The sequence below is a fragment of the Zootoca vivipara genome, chromosome 2 (assembly GCF_965207765.1).
Source record: "Zootoca vivipara chromosome 2, rZooViv2.hap1.1, whole genome shotgun sequence".
Classification (NCBI taxonomy): domain Eukaryota; kingdom Metazoa; phylum Chordata; class Lepidosauria; order Squamata; family Lacertidae; genus Zootoca; species Zootoca vivipara.
The window spans coordinates 57,809,877-57,829,962 of record NC_142584.1 but is presented as its reverse complement, the minus strand read 5'-3'; the positions used below and the strand labels follow the sequence as shown (position 1 = coordinate 57,829,962).

The window sequence follows — 20,086 nt, the reverse complement described above, 5'->3', positions numbered from 1 at the left end:
ATATAAAGCAGGGGCCTCAAACAGTCTGAGGAGTAGCTTATATATGGTGCAATTATTATCTGGGATTTCCTTATTGTAAAGAGTACTGTTGCCCGCATGGGATGCTTTAAAAATCCCATGCAATTCAGAATTGCCGTTCTCTTAGCTTGGCTACACTCAGTGGAGGAGCACAATTTCAGATAGCCATTGACTGACCAGTCTGCTATAGAATATGTGTGGCTGGATGAGCATGCTTTTAATAAAAAGACTGGTGCGTTCTGTGTGTTCAGCTTTGTATGTGAGTATTTGCAGAGGAGAAAAGCCTAGGTCAGAGATGTGAAAGGTTCAAAATTACAGTTCAGCATAAAACTAGAATGACAGTACTGACTGCAACTGAACAAAGGAGATTAATAGCCTGATTTCCCATACAGCAACTGAAGCATTCTTTGTTGGCCTCTGTCCAAAAGAGGATACTGAGCAACATGGATATTTAGGCTGACCCTGCACAACTCCTTTTGGTCTTATCCAATCTTTTTTCCTATTAGAGTACTTACTCATTTGAAGTATCACTGTGTAAAATAAACGAAACCCAAAATGTATGTCCAATACTTGTGGCCAGTTTAAAGATAGATTTCCACTATATATCCTTACCTTTGTAGAAAATAGTTGCAGAGCTTTGTAATACTTAAAAGGCATTGTAAGAGAAGTGTCATTTTGAGATTGCTGCCTCTCAAGGACCTGGAAGTTGTACTATTGGCAAAATGTTGCAGCGGTGTGGTGGCTGAGGGCATTTGTCTTCTGCTCATATTTTAGTGTGATGAGTGATCTGGGTATAGAACTTGCTGGGACAACTTTATGTGCTGATCAGATGAGAGGAGGGCCAGGTTTGCTCCTGATCTGGAACTGCTAGGTTCAGATAACTGGGAACTATGGGTCTTTGCTCAAAGCTTATTACATAGTTAGCAGTTGTATCACATAGGGTGGCAGCAGTTTGATTATGCAATGAAGCCCAACATTGGCAATCACCCAAGGCTCCAGATATAAAGTTTCAGAGAGATAGTAATGTTGGGCTCAACAGTATGATAAAAGGCTACAAACAACTTCATCACCCCTCTGTGTATAGGCAGCAACTCAAGGTAGACTTAAGTGACTACCACACGGCTCCAGTGAATCCTGAATTCACCCCAAAATGGTCCTTGCTGTCCATAGTAAAACTCAGGAAAAGATCTGCTTCCATCTGCACTGCAGATGGATGTTGTGGGACTGATTATAGCAATGAAGGTCTGCATTTAAGCAAGAATGATGTCAGTGTGTCCCTCACCACATTACTCTGCCAAATGATTTCTCCCAATTTAACTTCACCATACAAAATGGCAGTATGAAAAATTAACAGAGCAATTGCCAAATCATTTCAGGACACTCAGTGTGGACACTCAGTGGTGGAATGACTTTACTTTTCAGCTGTCTGCCTCCCATGTGTGCAGCCACTTAGGATAAAGACGTGGCCTGGCACTAACAGATGATTGAAACTTTATTTTGATGTTTTATGAAGGCCCTATACAAGGGTGGCTATATATAGGCTTGGTTTATACTTTTATTACTTGGATGCTAAACTGTAGGAGATGAATGTGCACACTGTACATGCTGCATAAATCACACAGTATTTCTAAAATCCCTCTTGAAATTGGTAATTAAATGAGTTGGTGTTCCAACCAATTGTATGCATGTTTACTTACCATCATATTCAGGGACTCAGTTTCAAGTCAGCATGCTGCTTTTTGGGTCAGTACGTGTCGGTACAGCCTACTGCCACCTCTTTTTCCACCACCACCACCTTGCTGCCACCACTCCCCGCCCCCGCTCACTTGCTAGCTCACTCCCCCCCCCTTTTCTGCTTCCTCCTTCTCCACTGCTGCTGCTTCCTTTGGCTGCAGTCACAGCCTTCCAGAGGTGCTTTGGTGCAACCCTTACAATCGCCAAAGAGCCTTCTGGTTGCCATACCTCATTGCCATGTGAGGTCTGTCAGGCCCAGAGATTACAGGACTTTAGCAAAACCTAAAGACCCCTTTGGTTTGCTTGGCTTTTTCTGGTTGTTGTTGTTGTATTGGAGTGCTGATTGCTTTTAGTAGCATTTGTGTGTTGGATTTTAATATTTTTTAACTGGATATTTCTTTTATTATGATTACTGCTGTTTATTATTCATTGCTGTTGCTTTTATACTTTATTTTATTCTATAAGCAGCACTGAGAGGGTTTGTCCTTAAAGGCAATCTAATCTTCTGTGCAGTCAGGGAGACTTGATCAAGCATGCACTTCTAATGCTCTTGGTCAGGCTACCTCAGATTCAGCCCTCCAGATGTTTTGAGACTACAATTCCCATCATCCCTGACCCCTAGTCCTGCTAGATAGGGATCATGGGAGTTGTAGGCCAAAAACATCTGGAGGGCCGAGTTTGAGGAAGCCTGCTCTTGGTGTTACTTCTCTTAGAAAATGTTTAGGAATTTCAGGGCCACTTCTTTCGCTATCGTCTCTCCCCACTTCTTTCAACCTTGCTACAAATCAATAATTTTTCCATTTCCTTTGACACTCTTATTATATCATATGTGATGATTTCTGGTTCTTACTGTCATTATATTTGTATAAAGAAATATCTTTTTTAAAAAAATAACTCTTACGTAGGGTTGCCATATCACAGCCCCAGAAAACTAAACAGCAAATTATTATTTAAATTGGACATAGCTGGACAATCTTACTTCATTTGCCACCGCCACCACCTTGCTGCCACCACACCACTTCAATATAATTTTTTTTTATCTCTCTACTAGTTGCCAAGAAACTAAGCAGTGACAAAAGAACCCATGGAAAGGCTTGTGGGTGTTTGGCGATTACAATACCAGGGAAGAAAGAATTGACATATTAGCTCAGGTCTTTTACCCTCTCTGTCACTACCTACTGGGTGACCTTAAGCAGGCTTGTTTTCTGTTTGCTCCAAAGAGCAGGACCCAAACCAGTAGATTCAGATTACAAGAAAGCAGATCCCAACTAAACATTAGGAAGAACTGGATGGAAAGAGCTGTTCAATAGTGAAATGGACAACCTAAGAAGGTGTTGAACTTCAATGGAGTTTTTAACACCCTTTTTATATGGCCACCTGTCGGAGATTCTTTAGCTATGATTCCTGCATTGCAAGGGGTTAGACTAGATCACCATTTGAACTCTACAAATTCTATGATACTCTGATAATGGTTTTTTGATCTGCTCATTGATATCACACAGCTTCTTTTTTATATATATAATTGCTTTTAATTTAAGAGTCCATGCATACACAAGCAGAAAAGAGAAATGGCAGCAGTAGCAGTCCCCATCATCACCCAGAGTGGCAAATAAAAAGAGGCAGAACCTTTTCACCAACAAGCACTACCTTCACTGTTAGAAGGAAATTAGGGGAGTGGAGAGGTGTTCAGCAAATGTTAAGCTCTGTCCCTTCAAGTGTTTAGGTAACCATTTGGTCCACTTAGCCCAGGCATCTCCAAACTTCAGCCCTCCAGATGTTTTGTACTACAATTCCCATCATCCCTGATCACTGGTTGTGTTAGCTAGGGATCATGGGAGTTGTAGGCCAAAACATCTGGAGGACCGCAGTTTAGGGATGCCTGACTTAGCCACTCTTTTCCATTTACATGTGCTGGTTAGGAGTGGCTAAAGATTAGGCATCATTGCCTAGAACAAAGAAACAACTTTGGGAGGAGAAACAACTTTGTTACTAAGTACCAGGTGATTGGCACATTTTCCTGTTTTTCTCTGCAACTTGAAAAGTTCTTTTTTCACATAAAAGCTTAGAATCTAAACCAGGTGATGCATTGCCCAGGCACCATCTGCAGTTTCTTTAATCCAGATAATACTTGGATTTCTGGGAAATATGGCAACCCTGCTTTTACCACTGTTAGTAATTAATCATTTTTAAAATTAGTAAGCAGATGCAGTGAGGGACAGCCTCCAAATAAAGTAGCACATTAAAGGGTGGGTACCAACTCTTGCATGACAAGGCCAACTGGTTTCCATTTTACAAAGAATTAGAAAAGGATGTGGTGCCTCAAAAACAACCAACCAAAATATTACTCAATAATTAAACACCTTTCGAAATGCCTAGAGTTTTCCCACATGATCAATGTTTTGTGCAATTAATAGTGTACAAAGTCAACAAATTGTCTCTCAAGTTTGTACTACTGTCCTGAGGATATCACATTTTCACAGTACAGTATTTAAATTCGCAGTATTATTTGCCCAAAGGAAATAGTATGTTCGTATGTATTATGTTTATTGTTTGGAATGTACGTCAGGCACCTAATAAGTATTGCATGTGACTTGATTAGTGGCACAGCCTTCCTCATTCTGCACTTACATCATTTCATTAATTTTTATCCCATTCTCTTCTTTTGAATTCCCATTTAATCATTTACTCATTTAAAATTGTAATCATGAGATGCATCCATTTAAAAAACAACAACCCACAAACACCATTGCTGTTGATTTCCTCATTTGCCTTTCTTTGTCATAATTTGCTCTGACCCTCTCCTATGCTCATGTCTTAATAAATACTTGTAAGCCATATACTCCCACACAATGAGGCTACTCCTTTCCATGTCTCTTGTATTTATTAAATTTTTATCCTCCCCTTCTTCCCAAAGGAGCCATGGGTGGATGTCTTGCTAGTTCTGCACCAATATTATCAGTACTTTTTGGTAAAGAAAAACAAATAAATCAATGAGTTGCTGGCACTCTTTTATCTTGATTGAAGTGTCATGAGTGCCAGGACATCAGGGCTGCTATGGACAGCAAAAAAAAAAAAAAGAGGTGCTGGCATTCTCTGTTGGTGAGTACTGACACATCAAAAGTGTTAAGTTGTGGGTAGACATCGCAGACGACGCAGTGATTTCTTCAAGAAGCTCTTTATTTGGGAGCTGGAACAGAACTAACTGGCAGCTCAGCCAGCCTGCTTTTATAGGCAGCCGGCTTACACTATTGTAACATTGTAGCAACACAACAACCCAGGGTTTCCCGCCTAAACTAACTGACAATGACCTGAGTGAAAACTATGGTACACTATCCCCCTGCTGGCCCAGGGTGAGAACTTCAATACATAACAAAAAGCATTGATGATGGTGGTGATTTCATTTATGAATCACTTCTCATGAGGCATCTTGAAGCACATTACAATATAATGACATATATATATATATATAAAAATCCTTCAGTAGCACCTTAAAGACCAACTAAGTTTTTATTTTGGTATGAGCTTTCGTGTGCATGCACACTTCTTCGGATACAGTTACATATATAAAAAACAGTTACATATATAAAAAACAGTTGAAAACAATTGCATATAATAACATTTTTAATTAAAAAAACCACCTATAAATATTTTTTTAAAAAAAACAGTTTAAAGTATAAACAGCAGATACCGTACATGAAATCAGTTCAGATGCAGGACAGAAACCAACTTGGGATCAAAGTTTTAGAAGGCTTGCTGGAAGAGGAATGTCTTTAGCAGGCACCAAAAAGCCAACAGAGAAAGTGCCTATATGATATGCAATGAAAGGGAATTCCAAAGTATGGGTAGCACCACACTGAAGACCCTATACGCCAGTCTTGCACTCTTGTATTATTAGCCTGTAAAGGAGCTTTTTCAAAATTATTGTGCAAAGACTGCGGTGCCCTTGGGACATGCTTTTCACTGATCATGTGGGAAAACCCTCTGAGGTGGGAAGGCAGGATTTACTGTGCTACAAAAATAATATTGCTTTATAACACATTGTTGTCTTCTTTTGTTTTAGGGGCCTCTTGGACTGGATGGCAAACCAGTAAGTTGCGCTCTGAGTACACACACACACTGTGGATGAATTTAAAGTGTCATTATTTAGCTATGTGCAAAAGCATAAGGAGGAGAAACTCCATGGCACGGCTCCACGGTATCTAAAATCCATTGATTTAACTGTGTGAACCTTGTTAGGTTGCACTAATGGGCCCAGAGCTCATGAAAGTATTCTGAGAAAGTGAGTATTCTGAGAAAGCTTTACTGAAGAATAAAATATTTATGTTCTAATAAAGCAAGAATAAAAAACCGTCACCTGAGAGTCACAGCTGCTCTGTGGGCCCCAAATATAGTCTAGCTGTCAGTCACTGAGTTAGTCAACCAAGGTCTCGGCTGTACTGCTTCAGATTGTTCACATGATTAAATGCATCTCTATAGAGGGGAATTTCCCCCCCACACACACACACACACATACATACATAAATATATAGAAGTCAGGGGAAAGGGTCTAGCATAAATATCCACAAATAAAGACAGGGGAGAGGTTAAATCAGGGATGTTCCTCATCCCTACATTAGGGGTAAATGGCTCCGCTTTCTCCTTGAAATTATTTGTTTTAGTAAAAGTTTAGAGGGGGGAAAGCTGAACTGTAGATTAATCAGATGCTTCCTTACTATCCTCTTGTTGATCTCTACAGGGGCCTCCAGGAGCAAAAGGGGAAAAGGTAAGATTGGTCATTGCCTTAAAATTTCTTAAGTTCCTAAGTATTCTAGTACCGGTAAGAGTTGTCTCAATTCTTTTTTAAAAAAACATCTTCTTGTTTGGCCTTTCGGTCATATTGTTTTGCATTCCATTAGAGAAGGGTGGGGGATTTGTGGCCTTCCAGACCACATTTCCACACCCTTGGCCCTGCTGGTTGGGGTGGGTGGAGCCCAATGACATCAGGAGGGCCACAGGTTACCTGTTGCTGCTTGGACCCTCTGATCTTGACATGATTGCCATCAAAGAATTCCACAGAACCAAAAGCTCCTTACAGTTCTAGAAATAAATTTTATATTGGGAAATGTAGCATATGACTCATTAGAGCAGGCATCCCCAAACTGTGGCCCTCCAGACGTTTTGGCCTACAACTCCCATGATCCCTAGTTAACAGGACCAGTGGTCGGGGAAGTTGGGAATTGTAGTCCAAAACATCTGGAGGGCCGAAGTTTGGGGATGCCTGGGTTAGAGAGTAGAGACACACCAAATTAGACATTTTCTAAATTAGCCAAATATAAGGGTTAGGGCACTTTCAATAGTTTTGAGCAACTACTCAACTCAACCAACCCACTGGGAAAGACAATCATCTCCTAGCTGTATAACATTCTCACACAACTGGGATGAACTTCCTCTTATTTCATTACAAATAAAATGGGATAAAGATTTTGGAGAAGAATTAGAGGAACAACTCTGGAAACAAATGGGGAATAAACTACCATTTGGATGCATCTCAATTAGAACTCAAGAAAATGCTTTAAAGATATTACATCACCCATCCAAATTATATAGAATTCATTGTTATACATCCAACCTTTGCTGGAGGGAATGCAATTTGCCTGGCTCTCTGCTACATATGGGGTGGTTTTGCCCAAAACGTATTCCCAAATAATGGAACAATCGCTACAACCAGCCCCAAATTAGCCCCACTATCTAATTTTACGAGACGTGGGTGGCACTGTGGTCTAAACCACTGAGTTTGCCAATCGGAAGGTTGGCAGTTCAAATCCCCGTGACGGGGTGAGCTCCCGTTGTTCGGCCCCAGCTGCTGTCAACCTAGCAGTTCGAAAGCACGTCAAGTGCAAGTAGATAAATAGGTACCGCTACAGTGGGAAGATAAATGGTGTTTCCGTGCTGTCAGGGAACCACCAGGGGTCAGCGGAGAATCCCGGAAGGGGGAACAAGGGCTCTTCGATGCTGCCAGAGCCCTAGATGGCAGTGAGGCGGAGCCGTCCGCTGGAGATGGTGCTGAACCTCAGGAAGCAGTGCAGACCCTTGAGGATGCTGAGGAGGGAAGGTCCTCAGAGGGAAGCATTGGAGGGTTGGATCAGAGAGCGCAGGAAGGGGAGGTGCCAGAGGTGATAGCACCAGCCCCCCAGCTGGGGAGGGTTCTCCAGCAGCTCCATCACCCCAACAACGGATGGGTGAAAATTGGCGGGCAGAGAGGAGGAGATTCCAAACGTCCAGTGTGCTCTGTTGGAGGAATCAAGAAGGGCTGTGCTTCTGCATTCTGACTTGGAATAGTACAGTCATGCAGCTAAATTAACTGCAGCTAGATTAGTGACTGCAAATAATTTGTTGTTGTTTAGTCGTTTATTCGTGTTCGACTCTTCGTGACCCTATGAACCAGAGCACGCCAAAGCACTACAAATAATAGGAAAACTTTAAATGCAAATCTTTTGGAAGGCTGGATTTCGCAAGTGTGGGATAATGTGCTTATGGACAAATAAATTATTTCACAAAAGGAATATCAATCAGGCGGTGTAGGGGGAGACTCACACCTTCTATACAACAAGATATCATTTTATTGACTCATGGAAAGACACTTTCATTTGATTGCCTTTCTTGGAACATCTAGAACTACAACCATCAGCCCCTATTTGTCTTTCTTTTCTATACAACTAAGCTCTGTTTTCCTTGTATGGATGTGTTTTGTTACTTGAAATTAAAAATAATTCTTTTAAAAAATTCCACAGATATTTTATCCATGCCCTGTCTTGATGCCACAGTCCCACAGGAATTCCTTGTATTATTATTATTATTATTATTATTATTATTATTATTATTATTTATTTATTTATTTATTTATATCCCGCCCATCTTGCCGGGTTTCCCCCACCACTCTGGGCGGCTTCCAACAAATAGCAAAATACATTAAAATATCACAGATTAAAAACTTCCCTAAACAGGACTGCCTTTAGGTGTTTTCTAAATGTCAGGTAGTTGTTGATCTCCTTGACCTCCGATGGGAGGGCGTTCCACAGGGCGGGCGCCTTGCATATGCCCTTCCTATTTTTTTATTGTTTTTTTGCGTATAGATCAGCAGTCCTTTAAATGGAAAGACTGAGGCCCTTACATGCATGAAATGTGTAAAGGACATCCATCACATGGTCAAATGCTAATTTGTAAACTTCCTTCCTTCATTCAATTGGTTACGCTTTTCTATTGTATGTGGAAGAAATGAATTCTCTCATCACAGCAATGCTTAAACAACAAATAAATGAAATGGGGGAAAGAAGAATTGTGATGACTTTTCTGTTTTGCAGGGGGATCAAGGAGACATCGGCCCAAGAGTAAGCACCGTTACTAACTATGAACATTTTTAAAGCTTATGTTAGAGCATGGCTTTGATAAGCACAGACAGATGTACTTGCATGTGAAGGCAAAACAAGGTGAAAAAGGAAAAATTGTGTGTGCAGCTGCACTTTATCATATTCATCCCACTCCACTTACATTTCTCTCTCTATCTCCTCTTTTGTTCTTCCTCCTAGGCATGTACAGAGCCTCTCTGCTGCCCGGGGCAGCAACCCACTCTGTCGTGACGCATACGTCATGACGTAACGTCAAGACATAACGTCGCTACGTCATGACGCATGCGCCGGGGGTGGTGCTCCAGCGCCCGGATCCAAGGATCCCGATGCTAGAGGGGCGGCGCCGGCAACCCGCCCCCTCACCCCCTATTGCGATGCCCCTGCTTCCTCCATCACTTTTCTAATTGTCAGCTTACAAAGATCTCTAATGATATCTATAACTAAAACAAATTAATTGGAAGAAGAGGATGACTATGATAACTCAGGAGGAAGTTTGGTGCCTTAAATTCTTTGCAAGTATTAGAAAATCGAAGCCCAAATTTAAGATGATTCTCAGCTTTTTTTTTTTTTTTAAAGGCAGAGAAAGAGCATAGGGCAATGAGGAAATTGATAGTGAACTTGTTTCATCTTTCCTTTTCTTGGTCCTCATCCATATGGAAGACTGCCTCATTAAACTATAAAAGTTAGAATTTAATAAACCTTTCTTAACGTCATACAAGCTAGCATATGGGCATCCTTCCTCTGACTCATTTTCTTTCTACTTAATTTTAATGGAGTGGGACTGAGTTCAGCTGTAATACATACATGTCCACAACAGGATTTCCACTTCCAGTGAACTGAAAAGATGCATTTTTTTGTTTGTTTCTAGGCAAAGCATTGTTCTATTTCCCACCCCCACTCCTCAGGGATTTGCAATCAACTTTATTAAGTGTCTTCTTGTGCATTTGTATGAGGTAGAGACAAAAACAAACAAAACAAAACAAAACGCAAAACAAATGAAATGAATGAGGTGTTCTGGAAATTACTTCAAAGAATATTGTTTTTAAACTTGAGAGTAGTGAAATAGAGCAGGCATCAACTGATAAATAGGACCAGGAGCTTTATCACAGCAGCTTAGATTTTACAGCAAGTAAAATAATGAATGCTGGTATGGGAAATTATAAAATGGACTCGCCAAACTTAGCCAGCATATGGGTCAACCCTTGACCTAAAGACTCCATTTGGATTCTCAGTATCTCTGCATCTGTTTTAAAATAAGTTTCTAGCCCCCATGAACAAAGACATTTGGTTGAAAATGTGGTAGCAAAAACCCAAGCAAGTTGAAAGAGCAGTCCAATTTTTTTTTCTAATGTCGCAGTTTTTGTATTTAAGGATTGCAGTTTTGAAATACAGTGGTACCTCGGTTTATGAACACAATTGGTTCCGGAAGTCTGTTCATAAACTGAAGCGTTCATAAACTGAAACGAACTTTCCCATTGAAAGTAATGGAAAGTGGATTAATCTGTTCCAGACAGTCCGTGGAGTACTTAAACTGAAGCGTTCATAAACTGAAGCGAACTTTCCCATTGAGAGTAATGGAAAGTGGATTAATCCATTCCAGACGGGTCCGTGGATTACTCAACCTGAAGCGTACTTAACCCGAAGCATGGGTGTAATTGGTTCCGGAAGTCTGTTCATAAACTGAAGCGTTCCTAAACTGAAGCGAACTTTCCCATTGAAACAAAATAAAAAAAATCCTTCAGTAGCATTTTAAAGACCAACTAAGGTTTTTTTTTGGTATGAGCTTTCGTGTGCATGCACCTGATGAAGTGTGCATGCACACGAAAGCTCATACCAAAATAAAAACTTAGTTGGTCTTTAAGGTGCTACTGAAGGAATTTTTTTATTTTGTTTCGAGCCAGACCAACACGGCTACCTACCTGTAACTTTCCCATTGAAAGTAATGGAAAGTGAATTAATCCGTTCCAGATGGGTCCGCGGCATTCGTAAACCGAAAATTCGTAAACCGAGGTGTTCATAAACCGAGGTTCCACTGAGGTAATAGTCACAGTTATCTATCCATAGTAGGGATGTTTTTGTGGGAGAGGTGAAAAATAGGCAAAAGAGCTGTTTAGAATTTTTTATAATTATTAAATGGCAATTGTTTTATTGCTGGAACTCCACTGCTTATGCTTTTAAAAGGTTTTTTAATCATTAATAAAATCAATAAATATAATCCATACTCAAATACAGCACAAGCAGGAATCTTGAAATGAAACTAAGCACGAGTTCCTCCAGGTGACAAAGGCTACACAGAATGTCAAACATATAATATGCATTATCAGTATGATATTGCATTTATTCCATTCAGAGAACATTGATCCCATTTCATGGCTGAAGAACACTGAGGCACAAGAAGACATGCCTGGTTCAATATTGGCTAGTGAATTCAAGGCGCAGAATCCTGCTGCTGTTGTGCCCAAAGTGGCTGCCATGGAGAACAGCCTTTGCAGCTACTAGGGAATGGAGAGAAGACAGGAGTGCCTGGCGTGCTCTGGTCCATGGGGTCACGACTAATGACTAAACAACAACAAACAAACAAACAACAAGGGAATGGAGAAGCCTGGTATTTGGCTTCAGCATCAGCATGCGCATGCATGCTGTGCCAATGCTGCAGATTGATTCTGTATCATCTCCTGTGAGGGCAGCCATATAGCTGAGTAATCCAGGAATATGCTAGACATTAGATCAGCATTTGCCATCCTGATACTTTCCTCATATGCCATCAAATCAGTACAGTGTTGGTGAAAAAAACCCGTCTGCAAGGCCAGTGAATCAATGAGTGCTGAAAAAAACACTGATTAGATTCTAGAACCTTCTAACTTTATAATTAATAATGTTATGGAGGCCCTTGATCATAGGAAGTACAGTATACCCTATGTGTAATCTTTTTAAGCTAATATAACAACTTTGAAGAAAATGAGGAATTCGTTTTTCAAATTACACAATACTCACTGTGATACAAACTACTGTGAAATATATTCTGTAGGGGAAATGTTTCCTGTACTTTATCAGAAGTAGGACAGCACACTTTATATTATGATATTGCTCTGTTTCACTTGGCAAATTATATCTGGATGCACCTCATAAAGTAGGATTTGGAGGCTTTCATCCACAAACTATCTATGTAGGAAATCTTGTGCTACTTTATGAACAAAACCGTATCAGTATAGGTTCCTAAGACAAGATTATACCTGAAAGAGTAGTAAGGAAAAGGTGTTTGGTGACTGGTGATGCCTGATATCTGTTCCCAGAAGAGAGTTGTCACCATTAAATAGAAACCATTGAATGGAGATCATTCAGAAATATGTTACGTTTTAAAAAGATGGAAATCGTTGCAAGCAGTCCCCAGATGTTATCAATTATGCATGAAAGCAGTCTGCATTTAGAAGCATTCATGTTATGAAATATGTTCATGCCCCAGTTTCTCAAATGTGTTGTATCCCTTGGGAAAACTGAGCTCCAGTCGCTCAGCAGGATCATCAAGTAATCAGATTATGGTACTAACTGTTTGTGATTTTCCCTCTCTCTCTCTCTCTCTCTCACACACACACACACACACACGTACAAATGTTAATGATTCTGGATGTTTAGGACATTTATTTGGCTCCTCAGTCCTTCTGTTTTCTCTTCCAATTCCTGGGACCTTTCCTGTGACACCACCTGGCCTCAATTAGCTTTAGTTCCTTAACTTCAGCAGTATCTTTTCTTTAGCCTCAGTGATAGACTTTATTTCCTAAAGTTGTTTCCTGGTTTATATGGGAGGATGCGTTATTTCAGATTACTGTACATGTTCTGTGGTGGCAGTAAAGAAAAAACAATCAGCAGCTGCTAATGCCTCTGAGAGAACAAGTTTTCTTAAGAGATTTTTTTAGAGACAGGGTAATCATTTAATTAAAATGGAAATTGCATAATTTTCTTTGAGCGCATCCTGTTCTGAAACTATGCTATCTTAAGCATAGCTTGAGTGGTACTAGCTTAATGCATCTATTCTGTTTGACAACATCTTTCTCATGGAAAAACATGGTGCCGGTATTCTTTTCCCAGTTCAAAATTACAGTTATTTTACCAAAAAAACATCAGCTCAAACTTTCCCAAAATGTATTTCCTTTAATTTAACTGAAACTGAAACAACTATGTTTGAATCTGTTTCATCAATCATGCATTTTGCATGATCTGCTTGCATACAATTCCCCAAGCATTTTCAGTTGCTTTCAAAGCAAAACAAAATAAAATTCAGGCTCATAAATTCTCAAGAAGACAGTTTAAAAAAAATTAAATTGTTATTATTTTTAATACCCATTTTTCCCATCCTGAAGGAATCATTCAAAGTGCCTTAACAAGCAAGCCAAACACACAAATAAAAATAATATGTCATCATTAAAATGCATGAGCAACCCAAACAGACTTAAGAACATCAAAAACAGAAAAGCCAAAAGGTTAGAACTAGGGTTGCCATATATCCATAATTTCCCAGACATATCCAGAATACTGCAATCAGCAGCAGTGTCTGGGCGAAATTTTTTTTTGGGGGGGGTGTCCAGGAAAATCTGGACGTATGGCAACCCATGTCGGCAGTGCCTGTTTTGCTGATTCTGCACAAAAATAGCTCAAAAACGGCAAATTCTTCAACTCTGGGCAAAAAAAATATCCCATCTTTGTAGTCCAGCTTCCTTGTTTTCACAGTGACGTCAAGCAGATGCTGCTGGGAAGCCCACAAGCAGGACATGTTTTTGTATCTCAGACCAGGCATTCAGAACAATACTGCTTCAGAACACGAAATTAAGTGTCTTCTGCTGAAATTTGATTGGGATTTTTAATGAGACCGAATTTCTGGTTGAAGCATACAACATTTGCAACAAAAGGAGAGGGGTGTTGCTGTACTATTGTTTTGCAGAACTTGGTCAAGTGCCACAGTTTGTCCTATTGCTGACTAGCTTTTACTGAATATAAATATGCCACACAGAAACAAGCAAGGAGCTGATAATAATATACCACATGTAACAGTTCTTGACAGTTACTGCAGTACAGTGGTGCCTTGCTTAACGAACGCCCTGTAAGACGAAATTTTCACTTAAAGAAAGGATTTTTCTAGTGGAGGTTGCCTCGCTAGACGAATTCATTTTACGAAAAATTCGTCTAGCGAATCGCGGTTTCCCATAGGAATGCATTGAAATTCAATTAATGCAGGCATCCCCAAACTTCGGCCCTCCAGATGTTTTGGACTACAATTCCCATCATCCCTGACCACTGGTCCTTTTAGCTAGGGATCATAGGAGTTGTAGGCCAAAACATCTGGAGGGCCACAGTTTGGGGATGCCTGAATTAATGCGTTCCTATGGGCAATTTTTTAAAAAAAAAATCCAATGCATTCCTATGGGATTCACTAGATGAATTTTTCGTTATAAGAATAGACCCGTGGAATGAATTAAATTCGTCTAGCGAGGCACCACTGTATACTTAATAAAAGTAAAAAGAAATGGGGAAACTGTATAGAATGGGTATTAAAAAAAAAGTAGCAATGCTACCATTGTTATCTATGTACTAGGAAACAAGATAATAAGTGTATGCAAAAATACATTCAGGGGGAACCATGAAGTATTTGCAACCCATAGCTATGTATTTCCAAAAAGTCAGTGATATATTGGGCATTGACTATGATTGAAATTCCAGTTCTCTAGAGGAGCCTTCCCCAACCTGGTGCCCTCTAGAAGTTTCTGGAGTACACCATCCCTGGTCTTTGACCATGCCGGCCAATGCTGGAATAGGAATAGGAGACCACAGCATCTGAAGAACACCAAGTTGAGGAAAGCTGCCCTAGAATAAAGCAGTTGCTGCCTTCTATTGTTTTAGTGTTGTTCAGAACAAGAACTAAAGTTCTTTAATCTATGCTGAGTCCTCTCTGTTGTCAAAGTAATTAGAAATAGGATGTAGAAAGAAAGTGGGTTCTACTCTCATTAAGTCATGCAACCGTTTTACTTAAAATCATGACCATTTGTTTCCAAGAGTGTTGCAGTTTGTCTTTGCTCAGCCCTGGGCAACATGAGTTGTTTTCTACAAAAACAACTTATTTTTTTTTCATTTTCTTTTCCAAGAGGTGCTTCTTATTTGGTGTTGCTAGCAGTTATACCAAAACAAATGTGTAGTTCTTGCATGTTGATCTGTTCTTCAGCTAAGATTGTAATCGTCCGTGTACCCAACTAAAACAATTTACATGCTGTTCAATGAGACTTGCCTCAGGGCAGAGAATGAGGATATGAAAATGTTACATCTGTGTTGCAGATGCTACATGCATCTTATGACTGCAGATAACCCTCAACCAAACTCATGGAAGCACTGGTAGTTCTCCCATGGTAGTAGACAGCCCACCCCCCACCCCCCGGTCCTTTTATCGAACAGAGGAGCAATGCTTCTGGTATCCAGTTCTGTAATCTGGTCCACATTCCATGTCTAACTTAATTGCATTTTAGGACTAAATTGCTTGACTCCAGGGTATTTATATGCTGTTGGCAGTGGAGGACAACATTTGATATATGTAATGATACTATATGAATTAGATTTTTTTAAATCCTATTTGATTTTTCTTTCTTTTTTGAGGAAGATGAGCTTTACAGAAAGCACCCATAACCACATACAAAAATTATCTCCTTTCTTGTACATCAAGCAGATGAATTGAGTTTACTTGGCTGTCAGGCATTAGCCTTATCCAAACGGGTTGACTGGCAAAGCAGTCAGGCTCATGTTTTTCTATATTTAAACCACTTGTAAGTATGTACAGTAACTCAAGTTACACTTTATTTTAGGGCTTAACATACTTGGATATAAATGAGATTTACTGTGGCTGACAGGTTGGCAAACAGCCCTGTGAATGGTTTTACAGTTTAGCTCAAATCTCAAATACAAAGATCATGTAGTAGAATCCTAGGAATGCTTACTCTGAAGTAAGTACCACTGAATTCAATGGGGCTTGCTTTCAAGTAAGCTTATTTAGAATTTCAGCTTCATATAGTTAGACACTTGGGTCACTTTCAAAATAGATAATTTTGAAAATTGAATATTTAAACACCTATACTCAAAATGGAAAACATGAACTCCCAAATGGTTAAGGTATGCCAGCATTAGAAAGCTGGAATTTGTCTAGATTCTTCCTTGGTGGGTATATATATATATATATCAGTTGCCAAGGAACACACGTGCCTATAAAATCATGGTTGCTGAAGTGATAGCAATTCTTGCCCTTTAAAGAAATGTTGAAAAATATCTTAAACTATGTCCTGTGAAGCTGAGGAATTAGTAAGATCCCCACCCACCACTGCCGCCATTATTTTGTAGTTCTGAAGTCTGTGATACTGACCTAATGGAAAGCTGTACATTCTGGTGCCACCCATACAGCTATTGAATAATGCGTCTTAAATCTATTGTTGCTGTTCCATTTATTATTTCACCTTGTGATACCAATTGTTTGTTCCATACTGGGCTCCCTCTCATATATTATGCTGATTGAAACATTTTTCTCTACCATCATAACATTTGTCTTGACCTCTTTGTCTTTCCTGCCACACATTGACTAGATGGCTTTCCCTCGCCTCAGTCATGGATTTCTCTCTGACCAGCCTATTTTTAGCCGACGTATCCTTAAGGTAGAATCGCTTTTAATCTTCTGGCTTGCTGTGTTTTCTTGTGAGGTTGCTTTTTAAAAACTTTTCTAATTTATGATCTGATAATCCCTCCTTCATTTCCATTCTTTCGTTTTCCTGTTCTGTTCTTTTACAATCTAACAACCACCCCCCTACAGTTTTCATCATAAACAAAATGGAGCCATTGCCATGACAACTAGAATCAGAGTTCCCCCCCCCTATTGCAATAGCGCCAAAAATAATAATAGAAACATTCACAGGTAAACATCAACTTATGAGACAATTCAAAGCAGTCTTCCCATTAACTTTGAGCAAATTACTTAGCCTCATTGTGTTAACAGGATTTCACATTTGCTTTCATGAAAGCAGATCTAACATTCTTTGTCATCTACACAATCAAAGCCATGCTGAATGTCATGATGACTAGTAGACTTTCCCAAAGATAAATTCTTAAATCTAATTTCCCCCTGGCCAGAATTGCATCCTCTCTATTACAATATTTAGAGAGGCTTTTAATGTTCAATAGATTATTGTATTTTATTTTTCTGTTGGAAGCTGCCCAGAATGGCTGGGGAAACCCAGCCAGATGGGTGGGGTATAAATAATAATAATAATTATTATTATTATATTGAGCAGTCTCCCTGAAAATCTGAAACGAAGGATAGGTTAATAGAAACTTGTACAGTGTTTCTGTTCTCAGAAGCAGCAGAGCCCTCTTCAGGCATTAACATATTATTGCCTGAAAAAGGAACACTGAACAGAGTTGGGGTGCACACTTTTAGCCCATCCCCCAGAGCCATGTGACTTTCAGGCCATAGAATTGTTTACCGTGGACATCTGCATCGGGGTGCCTTATGGCATTTAAAGGCTCCTTCTGCAAGTGGGAACCCTGATCATCTCTCTCAGGTAGGTAGCCTTTACAAGATACACAAAGCTCCTAAAGTATGCCATAAACACACAAAGGGCTAAAGGCTGTCACATAGCTCCAGGAGCAAGAAAAAACACACGTCCCTGAAGCCCTGTTAGTGTTTCCCTTTAATGGGAAACTGGCGTCTATCGGGCGAGGCTAGACGAGAACCCTTCTCCCTGACATCTAGTTTTCTATGTGCAAGGAATTTTTCTGTAGATGGTCATTCCATCAGATGAGTCACCACTGGTCTTCAACTGGTGGGTTGCAACAGGAGCACTACCACCATGCAGATATACAATAGGAGATTAAGAAATGGGTCCCCAAATGCCAGATTGGGTTAAAAGTAGGTCCTGGATCTAAAAAAAGTAATCATTGTATTCTTCAATAAAAATTCAGACTAAATAAATAAATAATAGGTTGACGATACCTGAGTTTAGAGTGACCTGTCTGGGTTCACTACTATATGTACTGAGTTCCACACACAGTATAGAATACATAAGTGATATGGTCCCTGCACACAAAATGTACACAAATTAAGCATTTGCTTTAAAACGGCAAATTTGTTAAGGACCATGCTTTCTGATTTATTGGATGCAGAGCGTTTGAAGACTGATTTTGAAATGTTGTACTTTCAGGATTATAGCTGGAGGATGCCTGCATATTTCGTGAATAAAAATATGTTGGTGTATAAAAGAAATGATAATCCTATATAATAAAGTGCAAGTGTCTCTGCGTCCAGTCCCTGTGTCACTGTGTCCGCGCTACTGTGCATGTGCCCCACGGACACAGGGATTGGATGAAGAGACTTGACGCACACACACACACACACACACACACACACACTCTCCCCACCCCACCCCTCTGCCTACCGTTTCCCTCGCAGTCCTCAGAAGAATTGCAGCCTTCTCCTGGGCGCCCGCTGGCCAGCTGAGCTCAGCGGAGCACCCCGACAAAGCAGCGGCCGTGAGGAGGGGCCAGCCGGCCCCCCATGAGCCGCCGCTGAAAACGGCCGAATATTCCAGCGCCCATTTATTAAATGGGCTGAATGACACTAGTAAATAATAATATACTGAGAAATTTTATAGAGCTAGATCCATTTATTTTTATCTTGTACTCGTAGCATTGCTCAGTGAGGGAATTTTCTGAACTGGACCTTAGTAGTATGGCTTTCTGAACTGGAATGTAGAATGGCATTCACTGTTAGGTTTTTGATTTATAGCATGATGACTTTAAGTACAAGTCTGTCACTGGGGACATCCTGCCCAGATGTTATAAAGAGCTTTATAATCTACCCTTATCATGGGGGGTTTCAGTGCTGCTTCCATATGTTCAAGCAGACCAATTCTAGATGCTGAGCTCTTCACCCCAACTTACCCACAGTTGATCATAACCCCAGGAACAGTAATGTTAATAGGCAGTCATGGTCATCTATGATAGATCTTGGAGACCTGGTGTCAATTCTCTGCTTTAGCCAGAAGATCTCTGAAAGAAACCATTCTCTTGGCTTTAGTAAAAATGAAATAAGTGTGGCCTGCATCAGAAGTATGCTCTGTACATAAAACAAAGGTTAAGTGTAGAATTCATGATCAGAGATGAAATATCTGGCTATGCTTTGTTGCAAGTCCTTTTGGAAACTAGCTTAACATATAAAAAGCAGTTCGTCATTTAAAGATAAAAGTCTTCTTATTTGAAAACAGGAAATAAAAAGCTCTGCTGCTCACACAGTTGCATAATTCTGTAGATTGTGACCAGATTACTAGTGCATTTATTATATAATCGGTGCACTTATTATACAACCAACATTATATCTGTTTTGAGTCTTCTCTTGTGTTCACTAGATGTTGATAGAAAATGTACACGCTCCATGAGCATGGTGTGCAATGTATGCTAGCATTCTACATCTGTGTGTATTCTTGCTGTGACATCCAACCCTTTCTCCTTTAAAATCAATGATTTGTGTTTTTTACAGAATGCATTAAAATGTTGTAAAAAAAAACAGAAAGTTGCTAGATTCCTCCTTCCCCCCCCCCCAAGATAATAAATTAGGTATGATCTAAAGACACATGATGCAACAAATTTGCTGAAGCTAAGCAAGCCTGGATTTGGTCAATACCTGGATGGGAGAATGCCTTTGAACCCTATGTAAAAAATAAATTTCATTTATGTCTGCGAAAGAAAGGCTGGATATAAATGTAATAATTACAATAATTCTGGCATCTTCTAGATGCCAGAACTCTTAAGTTATCCATGTAAAAATAAACTGGAATGCTAATTTTGAGGCTTAGCATTTTTGGATATTTTAAAGATTTGCTTTACTAAATGCATACAGTACTCAGATAAAGAATCTAATTTTGCAAATGTTG

The 20,086-nt window shown here is 39.8% G+C and overlaps 1 protein-coding gene across 1 annotated transcript in view; it reads left to right on the top strand.

Moving 5' to 3' along the window:
- Positions 1 to 20,086, top strand: part of LOC118080387 (uncharacterized) — an 81,761-nt gene that overhangs the window by 25,476 nt on the left and 36,199 nt on the right. The window contains exons 2-3 of the mRNA XM_088661961.1: positions 5,813 to 5,839; positions 6,488 to 6,514. The gene's annotated coding sequence lies outside the window, so the exon portion shown is untranslated. The remainder of the gene's footprint in view (positions 1 to 5,812; positions 5,840 to 6,487; positions 6,515 to 20,086) is intronic.